General features: G+C 45.4%; 1 protein-coding gene across 1 annotated transcript in view; it reads right to left on the bottom strand.

Moving 5' to 3' along the window:
* Positions 1 to 14,586, bottom strand: part of LOC134909156 (adiponectin-like) — a 43,938-nt gene that overhangs the window by 22,110 nt on the left and 7,242 nt on the right. The window lies entirely within an intron of this gene.

Below are 14,586 nucleotides of genomic sequence, written 5' to 3'. Positions count from 1 at the left end.
GTTGCGGGAGAATGTGAAGGAGGAGATGTTGACAGGTCGCGTTCCGCTTGACTTGACAATTTTCTCACCAGCAGGTCTTTCAACCCCAGCAGACTTGTGTCTGCCGGAAAGAGAGATCCAAGGTAGGCTTTAAATCTAGGATCGAGCACGGTGGCCAAAATGTAGTGCTCTGATTTCAACAGATTGACCACCCGTGAATCCTTGTTAAGCGAATTAAGGGCTCCATCCACAAGTCCCACATGCCTAGCGGAATCGCTCCGTGTTAGCTCCTCCTTCAATGTCTCCAGCTTCTTCTGCAAAAGCCTGATGAGGGGAATGACCTGACTCAGGCTGGCAGTGTCTGAACTGACTTCACGTGTGGCAAGTTCAAAGGGCATCAGAACCTTGCACAACGTTGAAATCATTCTCCACTGCGCTTGAGACAGGTGCATTCCACCTCCTATATCGTGCTCAATTGTATAGGCTTGAATGGCCTTTTGCTGCTCCTCCAACCTCTGAAGCATATAGAGGGTTGAATTCCACCTCGTTACCACTTCTTGCTTCAGATGATGGCAGGGCAGGTTCAGTAGTTTTTGGTGGTGCTCCAGTCTTCTGTACGTGGTGCCTGTACGCCGAAAGTGTCCCACAATTTTTCTGGCCACCGACAGCATCTCTTGCACGCCCCTGTCGTTTTTTAAATAATTCTGCACCACCAAATTCAAGGTATGTGCAAAACATGGGACGTGCTGGAATTTGCCCATATTTAATGCACACACAATATTGCTGGCGTTGTCCGATGCCACAAATCCACAGGAGAGTCCAATTGGGGTAAGCCATTCCGTGATGATCTTCCTCAGTTGCCGTAAGAGGTTTTCAGCTGTGTGCGTATTCTGGAAACCGGTGATACAAAGCGTAGCCTGCCTAGGAAAGAGTTGGCGTTTGCGAGATGCTGCTACTGGTGCCGCCGCTGCTGTTCTTGCGGCGGGAGTCCATACATCTACCCAGTGGGCTGTCACAGTCATATAGTCTTGACCCTGCCCTGCTCCACTTGTCCACATGTCCGTGGTTAAGTGGACATTGGGTACAACTGCATTTTTTAGGACACTGGTGAGTCTTTTTCTGAGGTCCGTGTACATTCTCGGTATCGCCTGCCTAGAGAAGTGGAACCTAGATGGTATTTGGTAACGGGGGCACACTGCCTCAATAAATTGTCTAGTTCCCTGTGAACTAACGGCGGATACCGGACGCACGTCTAACACCAACATAGTTGTCAAGGCCTCAGTTATCCGCTTTGCAGCAGGATGACTGCTGTGATATTTCATCTTCCTCGCAAAGGACTGTTGAACAGTCAATTGCTTACTGGAAGTAGTACAAGTGGGCTTACGACTTCCCCTCTGGGATGACCATCGACTCCCAGCAGCAACAACAGCAGCGCCAGCAGCAGTAGGCGTTACACGCAAGGATGCATCGGAGGAATCCCAGGCAGGAGAGGAGTCGTCAGAATTGCCAGTGACATTGCCTGCAGGACTATTGGCATTCCTGGGGAAGGAGGAAATTGACACTGAGGGAGTTGGTGGGGTGGTTTGCGTGAGCTTGGTTACAAGAGGAAGGGATTTACTGGTCAGTGGACTGCTTCCGCTGTCACCCAAAGTTTTTGAACTTGTCACTGACTTATTATGAATGCGCTGCAGGTGACGTATAAGGGAGGATGTTCCGAGGTGGTTAACGTCCTTACCCCTACTTATTACAGCTTGACAAAGGGAACACACGGCTTGACACCTGTTGTCCGCATTTCTGTTGAAATAGTTCCACACCGAAGAGCTGATTTTTTTGGTATTTTCACCAGGCATGTCAACGGCCATATTCCTCCCACGGACAACAGGTGTCTCCCCGGGTGCCTGACTTAAACAAACCACCTCACCATCAGAATCCTCCTGGTCAATTTCCTCCCCAGCGCCAGCAACACCCATATCCTCCTCATCCTGGTGTACTTCAACACTGACATCTTCAATCTGACTATCAGGAACTGGACTGCGGGTGCTCCTTCCAGCACTTGCAGGGGGCGTGCAAATGGTGGAAGGCGCATGCTCTTCACGTCCAGTGTTGGGAAGGTCAGGCATCGCAACCGACACAATTGGACTCTCCTTGTGGATTTGGGATTTCGAAGAACGCACAGTTCTTTGCGGTGCTACTGCTTTTGCCAGCTTGAGTCTTTTCATTTTTCTAGCGAGAGGCTGAGTGCCTCCATCCTCATGTGAAGCTGAACCACTAGCCATGAACATAGGCCAGGGCCTCAGCCGTTCCTTGCCACTCCGTGTGGTAAATGGCATATTGGCAAGTTTACGCTTCTCCTCCGACAATTTTATTTTAGGTTTTGGAGTCCTTTTTTTACTGATATTTGGTGTTTTGGATTTGACATGCTCTGTACTATGACATTGGGCATCGGCCTTGGCAGACGACGTTGCTGGCATTTCATCGTCTCGGCCATGACTAGTGGCAGCAGCTTCAGCACGAGGTGGAAGTGGATCTTGATCTTTCCCTAATTTTGGAACCTCAACATTTTTGTTCTCCATATTTTAATAGGCACAACTAAAAGGCACCTCAGGTAAACAATGGAGATGGATGGATACTAGTATACAATTATGGACGGACTGCCGAGTGCCGACACAGAGGTAGCTACAGCCGTGAACTACCGTACTGTGTCTGCTGCTAATATAGACTGGTTGATAAAGAGATGTCGTAGTATGTATGTATGAAGAAGAAAGAAAAAAAAACCACGGTTAGGTGGTATACAATTATGGACGGACTGCCGAGTGCCGACACAGAGGTAGCCACAGCCGTGAACTACCGTACTGTACTGTGTCTGCTGCTAATATAGACTGGTTGATAAAGAGATGTCGTAGTATGTATGTATGAAGAAGAAAGAAAAAAAAACCACGGGTAGGTGGTATACAATTATGGACGGACTGCCGAGTGCCGACACAGAGGTAGCCACAGCCGTGAACTACCGTACTGTACTGTGTCTGCTGCTAATATAGACTGGTTGATAAAGAGATGTAGTAGTATGTATGTATGAAGAAGAAAGAAAAAAAAACCACGGGTAGGTGGTATACAATTATGGACGGACTGCCGAGTGCCGACACAGAGGTAGCCACAGCCGTGAACTACCGTACTGTACTGTGTCTGCTGCTAATATAGACTGGTTGATAAAGAGATGTCGTAGTATGTATGTATGAAGAAGAAAGAAAAAAAAACCACGGTTAGGTGGTATACAATTATGGACGGACTGCCGAGTGCCGACACAGAGGTAGCCACAGCCGTGAACTACCGTACTGTACTGTGTCTGCTGCTAATATAGACTGGTTGATAAAGAGATGTCGTAGTATGTATGTATGAAGAAGAAAGACAAAAAAACCACGGTTAGGTGGTATACAATTATGGACGGACTGCTGAGTGCCGACACAGAGGTAGCCACAGCCGTGAACTACCGTACTGTACTGTGTCTGCTGCTAATATAGACTGGTTGATAAAGAGATGTCGTAGTATGTATGTATAAAGAAGAAAGAAAAAAAAACCACGGTTAGGTGGTATACAATTATGGACGGACTGCCGAGTGCCGACACAGAGGTAGCCACAGCCGTGAACTACCGTACTGTACTGTGTCTGCTGCTAATATAGACTGGTTGATAAAGAGATGTAGTAGTATGTATGTATAAAGAAGAAAGAAAAAAAAACCACGGGTAGGTGGTATACAATTATGGATGGACTGCCGAGTGCCGACACAGAGGTAGCTACAGCCGTGAACTACCGTACTGTGTCTGCTGCGACTGGATGATAAATAATGATATAAAAAATATATATATATCACTACTGCAGCCGGACAGGTATATATATTATATAATGACGGACCTGCTGGACACTGTCTGTCAGCAGAATGAGTTTTTTATAGAATAAAAAAAAAAACACCACACAAGTGAAGTCACACGACGAGTGTTTAACTTTTTCAGGCAATCACAATATAGTATACTACTAACTATACTGGTGGTCAGTGTGGTCAGGTCACTGGTCAGTCACACTGGCAGTGGCACTCCTGCAGCAAAAGTGTGCACTGTTTAATTTTAATATAATATGTACTCCTGGCTCCTGCTATAACCTATAACTGGCACTGCAGTGCTCCCCAGTCTCCCCCACAATTATAAGCTGTGTGAGCTGAGCACAGTCAGATATATAATATATACATAGATGATGCAGCACACTGGGCTGAGCAGTGCACACAGATATGGTATGTGACTGTCTTGTACTCCTGGCTCCTGCTATAACCTATAACTGGCACTGCAGTGCTCCCCAGTCTCCCCCACAATTATAAGCTGTGTGAGCTGAGCACAGTCAGATATATAATATATACATAGATGATGCAGGCATGCAGCACACTGGGCTGAGCAGTGCACACAGATATGGTATGTGACTGAGTCACTGTGTGTACCGTTTTTTTCAGGCAGAGAACGGATATATTAAATAAAACAACTGCACTGCTGGTGGTCACTGTGGTCAGTCACTAAACTCTGCACTCTCTTCTACAGTATCAGCCTCAGGTCAATCTCTCTCTCTCTCTCCTAATCTAAATGGAGAGGACGCCAGCCACGTCCTCTCCCTATCAATCTCAATGCACGTGTGAAAATGGCGGCGACGCGCGGCTCCTTATATAGAATCCGAGTCTCGCGAGAATCCGACAGCGTCATGATGACGTTCGGGGCGCGCTCGGGTTAACCGAGCAAGGCGGGAAGATCCGAGTCGCTCGGACCCGTGAAAAAAAACATGAAGTTCGTGCGGGTTCGGATTCAGAGAAACCGAACCCGCTCATCTCTAGTTTCCATAGATTGCTGGAGGTGCTCAACACAGGAGGTATCTGCGGTTTTTGTTGTATTCCAATGAGAAAGGAAAAGTCCTTATCCAGATCGATATTAGATGGTATAAAGTGCAAAAGTTCCTCAGCATAGGCCTTAACGCGTTTCCCTGGACTAGGTCGTCCAGCTTCCTAGGTCTTCCTTCTGAGGAAGCTGGACGACCTAGTCCAGGGAAACGCGTTAAGGCCTATGCTGAGGAACTTTTGCACTTTATACCATCTAATATCGATCTGGATAAGGACTTTTCCTTTCTCATTGGAATACAAAAAAAACCGCAGATACCTCCTGTGTTGAGCACCTCCAGCAATCTATGGAAACCCCTTCAATCACCTACACAGACGAATATTGAGAGTCATCTTTTTCGTGGAACTGTGGATGAGGTATATCTAGGGTATTACCAGCTGACTGTGCTTTTTACTGCTATCTGAGGAGGAGCGGATTTCCATTTAAGTCCGGGATCTTTTAAATTGATGGTACTGTTCCTATCAGCAAAACCTAATATTTTGAGCCACACAAGATTAATTAATGTTTTATTCATTTTTTATTTACATGCTGTATTGGCTATTTAGTCTCTATTACGGTTTTTAGTAATGTTTTAAATACTATTTCCTTATATTTAGTAAGTAAAATAAAGATACTGATTAACTGATCCAACTGTTTTCTGTCAGTATTTTGGTTAAAACAACTCATAGCGCTGGTATTTTTTGCTCAAAACACCCTTGCTGCCTGGAATCTGGCTTGTCCTTTGTTCTGGCTGGAGGTAGCTGCTGCTGCTGCCGCTCTATGTCTTGTCCTTGCTGGGGGGGGTGAATGCACTCAGCCCCCCCGGCTCCCAACATATAAACCTCCTGCTGCCCACTCCCCTGCAATTAAATCCTCTAACCCTCACTGGCCGTTATGATCAGCCAGGTGCTAAAAGGGGGACCGGTGTGCTGGCTGCTACCTCCCCCCATCCCTTCTGCCTGGGGGTTCCCTCCATTGCCCCCATGAGCTGCCTTGCGCCCCTCCCCCTTATCTGGCTGCGGGGCCATCTTTGGCTACCTTCGCCCCTTTAAGCTTCAAATATTTATGGTGCCCATACACTTGAGAGATAATCGGTGCTATCCTTCGATTTCAACCTCATCTGTGAGAGAAATCGAAGGATTGTATGCACATTTTAGGTACCTTGAGACGCGATGCGCGGGCACGCCGCTCGAATATCGTGTCTCAAGATATTATGTGCTGCACTTAATATCTCTCGCAACGCAGTGCGATCGCATGTGGTTTTAAAACCACATGAGATATATCGCACTGCGATGTGCGATAGACACCCGCCGGGAGCGGTCAGAGGCCGCCCCCACTCGGCGGTGACGTGCTGATCACGTGATTACCATGCGATCTATTGCATGATCGCATGGTAATCACTTTAGCAGTTCAAGTGCGATTTCATCGCACCTGAACTGCCGGTGCGATGCCCCGCGATGTCGCGTAGCGGGGCATCGCACAAGTGTATGGTCAGTATTAGAATTCTCTAGCTTAGAATTATCTACCTTTCTATGTAGGTCAGATAGCTCAATGAACAGATTGGCTAACTGCAATGGCAGTAGCAATGGGTTTGGATCCCGGGTGAGTCAGCATCTTGAAATGTAATAAAGGACAGTGTGACTGGATAACAAAGAAATCTCGAGTTGAGTTCATGAATATTGTATAGGTATTAGTGACAGAAGGGATCAGAGTAGGAGACAGAAAATCCTTTTTATAGACAGACATTGCCTTTTTGAAAAATCTTTTCTCATTAAGGGACCACTTGTCTGACCCAGAGTAATGATAGTTTACCAAAGGGATGGCCTCTGTGCCATTTTAGTTTTTTCAATAGCAGTTATGTCAGTGTAGCCAAAACAGGTATTCTAATTGGGGTCACATGTGTCTAAACATACAAATGTCACCTAAAATTGCCCCCCCCCCATTTTTTTTTTCTTGTTGACCATTTCATTATCAACCTTTTCACTGTGTTGATCTTTTGTACCTGTCAACCTTTTCAGGTGTCGGCTTTTCACCACCAACCTATTGACGCTGTCGACATTTTGACCATGTGCCTGTGGGGGTCATTCAGACCCGAACGCAGCCATGCATCCTTATGCAGTAGCTACATTCAGGTGATCTGCGCACGTACACTGGCCACAGTGCCCATGCACAACCTTACACATTGCAGACACATGCCAGAAGGATGCGGACGCAGTGTAATTGAGAGCGGTGGGCATTTGTGGGGCGGCGATGCAGCATTAGGGTGTGTGTTACAGACCGAACGGGGGTGGGCCGAGAGTGTTTTTGGGTTGCTACGTGACACACAGCTGCTCCGATTAAAAAAATGGCGGCGGACTAATTGACAGTGCAGCCAGGGTGTGCTGCTACAGGTCAACCTACTTCGATGCATCCGCATTTAATTGAGTACACATCGGGAGGAGGCCAGTCACACATGCTGGGCGGCCCCAGCATTTCAGGAGATGTATGCAGAACTTGTTGCGTATGAATCTGATCCTACGACCATATGGGGTAGACATAGAGACTGTAGACTTAATATTGGTTGACCTAATAATCCACACGCTGCAAATGTTAGTTATTCATTTTTGTGCTATTTTCTGCAGGAAGGAAAGCACATATTAGAGGTATTTAAACATCTATTGGTAAACAGAAGGAACAGTATCAAATGAAGTTCATAGGTATTTGTCTAGGTATCCGTATTTGGTTCTATTCATTATTGTTACAACAGAACTTGGAGACAATCATGCCTTTTTGTAGGTGAAACTGCTGTATGTTGCTATTTCAAAAAACTCCCAACACAATTAGCCCTTAGGCCCCAATCACAATTGATATAGTAACATACGTCCCAACGTGGTATGAGGCAATCACATGTTTCTCTTTCCTTCTGTGAATACACCTACCTATTTTGCCATGATTGGACTCAGGTACAGGTAGAGATGACAAGGTTCAGTGCTCAGAGAACCTAACCCCCCCCCCCCCCGAACTTCACGTCATTATCCCGCTGTCGGATTTCATATAAAGAGCAGCGTCGCCACCATTTTCACTCTGGACTTGGAGAGTGAGAGAGACAGACCAATGTCTTTCTCTGTGGGTGGTGGTGTCGTGTGGAGTCAGTTTGCGCTCTCTAGGGGTGCTGTCCTGTGTGCTGTTAGGGGAACTGTCCTGTCACTGTGCTGTCCTGTGGTGTTAGGGGTGCTATCCTGTCACTGTGCTGTCCTGTGGTGTTAGGGGTGCTATCCTGTCACTGTGCTGTCCTGTGCTGTTAGGGGTGCTGTCCTGTCACTATGGTCTCATGTGCTGTTAGGGGTGCTACAGCTGTACATGGGTGTTGCTGACCTGGCTGTCACTGTGCTGTGGGGGTACATTTTCATGCCCTCTGCAAGTGCTGGGAGGAGCACCACCAGTCCAGTTGCTTATAATGAGATTGAGGATGTCAGCGTAGAAGTACACCAGGATGAGGAGGATATTGGTGTACAGTAGCTAGCACTGAGGTGGAAGTTGATGATGAGCTGGTAACCGAGTCCCGCACGGGACTTCCCACCAGACTCGGATCCCAGAAAGAGGCAAAACGTCATCATCCCGCTGTTGGATTTCATATAAAGAGCTGCACATCGCCGACATTTTCACTCCGGACTTGGAGAGTGAGAGATACAGACCAATGTCTATCTCTGTGGGTGGTGGCGTCATGTGGGGTCAGTTTGCGTTCTCTAGGGGTGCTGTCCTGTGTGCTGTTAGGGGATCTGTCCTGTCACTGTGCTGTCCTGTTCGGGGTGCTGTCCTGTCACTATGGTCTCATGTGCTGTTAGGGGTGCTGCAGCTGTACATGGGTGTTGCTGTCCTGGCTGTCACTGTGCTGTGGAGGTACATTTTCATGCCCTCTGCAAGTGGTGGGAAGAGCACCACCAGTCCAGTTGCTTATAATGAGAATGAGGATGTCAGTGTAGAAGTACACCGAGATGAGGAGGATATTGGTGTAGCTGGCACTGAGGAGGAAGTTGACGATGAGGAGACTGATAATGATGTGGTTTGTTTGAATAAGGCACCAGTGGGGACAGATGTGGGACATGGGATGAAAAAGCCCATTGTCATGACAAAATACAAAAAAATCCACCTCTTCGTTGTGGAATTATTTCTCTGTGAGGATGAGACTGTAAACACTGAATGGGGTGAGGAATCAGAGGATGAGTATGTTGACAACATCTTGCCTCTGTAGAGCCAGTTTGTGCAAGGAGAGATTAATTGCTTCTTTTTTGGTGGAGGCCCAAGCAAGCCAATAATTTCAGCCACAGTTGTGTTGCAGACCCTATCGCTGAAATTATTGGTTTGTTAAAGTGTGCATGTCCTGTTTATACAACATAAGGCTGGATGGGATGGCCCAAGGACAATTCCATCTTGCACATATTTTCTTTGTCTGCCACATCTTTCCAGGGGTGCTGCCCTATATGGGGTGCTGCCCCTCTGCCCTATCAGTACATCGGTGCTGCCCCACTGCTGTTTAAGTTCAGAGGTGCTGTTACCTGTCTGCTGTGCTGTGTAATTCTCCAGGGGTGCTGCCTATGCTGTATAAGTCCAGGGGTGCTGCTGTTTAAATCCAGGGGTGCTGTAGTACGTGATTCTAGGTTTAAATTAAAGCCTAGAGCAGAATATGAAACAAGCTTCAACATCTCAACCAGATTTATGAAAACATATAGCTGCAAATGTGGAAATGGAAATTGACACTTTGACAAAGTGTTTTTTAATAAAGTGGGGAGAGACCACATTTGTGGCCAAAGTCAGCCAGACTCAAAGGAGACAGAATAATAATCCAGCGCAACTGCCGGAGAAAACTAGATTTTCCAAACACACCTATGTCTATAGGTCTGCCATATAATTCCAGGGATGCCCTGTCTGAACCTGCTCATCTACATCTTCTAGTGTGCACTGTATATCCAGCATTAGAGAGATTCTTCTCAATTCTTCAGAATTATTTCATGTTAGGGACTCAAATGAATGGCTCCAATTAGTCAACCTTAATTTTGATTTATTATTAATGTTACACATTTTAGGATTTTTTACAAGATGCACATTTGTTGTACAGTGTTCTTTTGCCTTTATTTTGTAAATGTTTTTGCCTTAATAAGTGTACAATGTAAGGGCTGCGTTGGGTTATTGCAAGACCTCGCAGTGTTAGAAGGACAGAGTTTCAGTGATTTTGCATTGCATCAGCTTTCCATTGCACTGCAGCACTAGATGGGCAAGGAGCTCCAGTGAGGCACAAACAGTTACTGAATAAAGACCAGTATGGAATTTCATGGTGGCTTACAGCCAGGAAGATGTCTGGCTTGTCAGGCTGAGGCATGCTGTTGGCACAGAGGTTAGTTTTGCTACATCGCACAGTCCTACTGTCCCACAGTCCATACTTATAGGATGAAATTAGTTTAGACTGTAGAGTGGTAAGCTCCACTAGGGCAGGGGCTCAATAACAAAATATCCACTGCACAGTCCTGCTTAGTAATGTACCGAACCCACCCAAACTCAACTTGCCCCATCCGGGGCTGCTGTGGGGGCTCAGGCAAAACTGCTAAAACATCTAAGGGGCTGCTTTATTTTAAAAATTAAATATGTATAAAATAAGACACACAGGTATGCTTACATGCGTGTAACTGGGACACACAGGTATGCTCACATGTGTGTAACTGGGAGCTGTGAAAAATGAAAATAAGGCATCTGCCACAAAATATGTAAATAAAAATGCAATAAAAAAAATGGAAAAAAAGAAACTCACAAGATTTTCACAAAATAAGTCTCCAGACTCCGTGAAGGGGAAAATATCCAATCTTGATCCTGTGGTATACACCAGTTTATTTGCAACTCAGCATTAAATCCGAGATTCTCTTAATCCATGAAAATGGAGAAGGGGGTACAAATTCGGAGGCTTTGGCCCATAGTTTTTCAGTTTGTACAGTAATGTGGTAATTATATATTTGTTTGGTTAAAGTCCTTTCTGTTCCACACCAATATAGGAGTGGAGGTGAAAGCCTGTGTGTTGTTCCTGAATGCGTGTGCCTCTCTAATATTTAATCAACTTCTTAAGACTGTCCTCTTCCACTTCTCATAATGTGAAAAGTCATCAAATATGGAGGTGGTATGTTTGTAGCTAGCTATGATTCAGAGAACTTGGCGAGCTTTTTCCAGGGGGACCACCTGTCACTGAAATTATGGGTTTATTAAACTGTGCATGTCCTGTTTAAACAACATAAGGGTGGGTGGTAGGGGCCTAGTTTTTAAAAGTGCCATCCTCTCTGCCATTGCAGTGCCCCTCCTAGATGGGCCAGGTATTTGTGCCGCCCACTTGTGTCGCTTAGCTTAGTCATCCAGCTACCTCGGTGAAACCTTTTGGCCAAAAAACAATATTGTGAGTTGTTCAGAATAGACTGGAAATAAGTGGAAATGAATGTTATTGAGATTAATAATACTGTAGGAGCAAAAATACCCTCAAAATTCTGTGATTTTAGCTGTTTTTTTTTTCCAAAAAAATCCAGATCCAAAACCCGAAAGGGTGGTTTTGGCTAAACGAATCCAGATCCAAAACACAAACGGAGATCCAGATCCAAAACCAAAACACAAAACCTGAAAAGTGTCCGCCGCACATCTCTAGGTACAGGTAAGTACAAGGACTGGGTAGTTATAGATGACACAAAATGATAGGAAGTGATATCAGCACTGAAAGAAACCCTAAAACTAATTGCTTATGGTGTGCTGGGGGAATTTGTCTGTTTGTTTTTGTAGCTTAGATGAACTTCTCCCTTACATGAAACTGTGATGTACCAATACATTCATTTCAGCAACTACGATTCTGTGGAGGAGATGTATCAAAGATTGGAGAGAGATAACATGGAGAGAGATAGAGTACCAACCAATCAGCTCTTAACCGTCATTTTTCAAACATAGCCTGTAACATGGCAGTAAGAAGCTGATTGGCTGGTGCATTATCACTCTTTGGGGTCTATTCATTAAGCAGAGAAAAGCACTGTTTTGCAGTAAACAGGGCTTTTCTCTACTTCCTGCTATTCACGGAGCAGGTTACCCCCTGCTCCGCGGCTGAATTTCATCACCATACTTTTGTATGTTGAATGCAATTCATGAAGGAGCGGAATGCCCAACTTTCTGCTTCTCCATGGAGTTCAGGTTCACCATCTCAGGTGCTTCCCTGCTCTCAGTCCGCACCCGACACTGGCTTCACCCCCCTGACCTCCCAGCAGCCACTTCGGCCTGCCGGGGGGTTAGCAGGCAGCTCATACGCAGAGAGACCCCCTGGACTACCCTGGACATCATAGAAGGAGACCGCCAGAGGAGGCAGTGTTGATGGAGCCCCAAATAGCGCATCACATCACCAAAAGGGTGAGTATACGTGAATTGCTACCTATAACAGCTATACATCTCATCGAACCGATGAGATGCATTGTGATAAGTAGCAATTCACTTTTTATTTTCTTTATGAACAGACCCCATATCACTCTCCACTTTATCACTTTTTACGGCTTAATACATTTGGGCCACAGCCTGTAAAATGACAGAAGCTGCTTGGTTGGTATGTTAAGATTATAATATTCTTGGGGGACCCTTATCCTGTATAAGCTTCTCCCAGTGTATACATACAGAATCTACATTTAGGGTGGGACACCTCAGAATAATGGAAACCATAGGTGTGTACACTGAGAGAACAAACACCCAGAGAGACGCAGCGTACATCAGGTATGGGGGTCACCTCTCTCCCTATTTCAGTTAAGTGGTGTCTGTGTATATAAGTTTATCCATATTGGGGATAATTCCGAGTTGATCGCAGCATCAAATTTGTTAGCAGTTGGGTAAAACCATGTGCACTGCAGGGGGGGGGGGGGGGGTGTCAGATATAATATTTGCAGAGAGAGTTAGATTTGGGTGGGTTATTTTGTTTCTGTGCAGGGTAAATACTGGCTGCTTTATTTTATCACTGCAATTTAGATTTCAGTTTGAACACACCCCACCCAAATCTAACTCTCTCTGCAAATGTTATATCTGCCACACCTGCAGTGCAAATGGTTTTGCCCAACTGCTAACAAATTTGCTGCTGCGATCAACTCAGAATTACCCCCATTGTGTGTGTCAGTAAGTAGTGTCTGTCAGTAAGTGGTGGGTGTGTCAGTAAGTGGTGTCTGTGTCAGTAAGCAGTGTCTCTCAGTAAGTGGTGGTTGTGTTAGTAAGTGGTGTATTTCAAGTGTGTGTGACAATAAAAGGTATCTGTATCAGTAAGGAGTATCTGTCAGTGAGTATGTATGTGACAATAAGTGGTGTCTGTGTCAGTAAGAGGTATATGTCAGTAAGTAGTGTCTGTGTCAGTTAATGTGTCTATGTCAATGTGTGTGTCAGTAAGTGGAATCGGTGTAAGTAAGGGGTCTCTGTGTCAGTAAGTAGTATCTGTAAGTAAGGACGGTCTGTGTCAGTAAGGGGTGTCTGTGACAATAAAACTGTGTTAGCAAGTGTTTGTGTCAATAAGGTGTCAGTGTAGGTAAGTGTGTCTGTGTAGGTAAGTGATGTCTGTGTCAGTAAGTGGTATCTGTACCAGTAAAGGGTGTTCGTGTCAGTATGGTGTATCTGCGTAGGTGTGTTCTTGTCAATAAGTGTGTGTCGCTAAGTGTTTGTACCAGTAAGGTGTGTGACAGTATGATGTGCCAGTGTGTCTATAAGTAAGTGTGTCTGTATCAGCGTGTGTGTGTGTTTGTATCAGTAAGTGAATCCTTTGTCAGTAAGAGATGTCTGTTTCAGTAAGTGGTATCTTTCAATAAGAGGACATCTGTGTCAGTAAGTGTGTTTGTGTCAGTAAGGGGTGTCTGTGTCAGAGGTGTATGTGTAGGTAAGGGGTGTTTGTGTCAGTAAATGTGTCTGTGTCAGTAATAGGTGTCTGTGTAGTTAAGCGGGGTCTGTGTCAGTAAGTGGTATCTGTGTCAGTAAGGGGTATTTGTGTCAGTAAGCGTGTCTGTGTCAGTGAGATGTGTCTGTAAGTAAGAAGTGTTTGTGTCGTAAGTGGTATCTATCAGTAAGGGGTGTTTGTGTCAGTAAGTGTTTTTATGTCAGTGAGTTGTATCTGTGTCAGTAAGGGGTGTCTGTCATTAAGTATGTATGTGCCAGTAAGTAATGTCTGGGTTATGAAGTGGTATCTGTTCGTAAGTGGTGTCAGTAAGGTGTGTCAGTAAGTGTGTCTGTGTGATGTGTCAGTAAGTGGAAACTGTGTCAGTAAGAGGTGTCTGTGTCAGTAAGTGGTATCTGTCAGTAAGGAGTGTCTGTGTCAGTAAAGGGGTGTCTGCGTAAGTAAGCAGTGTTTGTGTCAAAAAGTGTGTGTCAGCATGTGTTTGTGATAGTGTGTCTGTGTCAGTAAGTGTGTTCGTTTCAGTAAAGGGTGACTGTCAGTAAGAGATGTCTGTGTCAGTAAGGATTTTCTATGTTAGTAAGAGGTGTCTGTGTCAGTATCTGTGTAAGTGGTGGTAAGTGGTGTTTTTGTAAGTAAGTGTATCCCAGGAAACCTCAGATCCCTGCCTGCTCTGTTTTCCGCAATCTCCACTGGCGTATTTATAATGGGTGTAGTGTGTGCGGCGCACAAGGGACCCTGAGTCTGGAGGGCCCACACATTGCACCCATTTTTTGAATACTTACCCCACCGAAGTCC

Source organism: Pseudophryne corroboree, chromosome 4, assembly GCF_028390025.1.
Source record: "Pseudophryne corroboree isolate aPseCor3 chromosome 4, aPseCor3.hap2, whole genome shotgun sequence".
Taxonomy (NCBI): domain Eukaryota; kingdom Metazoa; phylum Chordata; class Amphibia; order Anura; family Myobatrachidae; genus Pseudophryne; species Pseudophryne corroboree.
The sequence above is the reverse complement of the archived record's forward strand: the minus strand, read 5'-3'. Positions and strand labels throughout refer to the sequence as shown.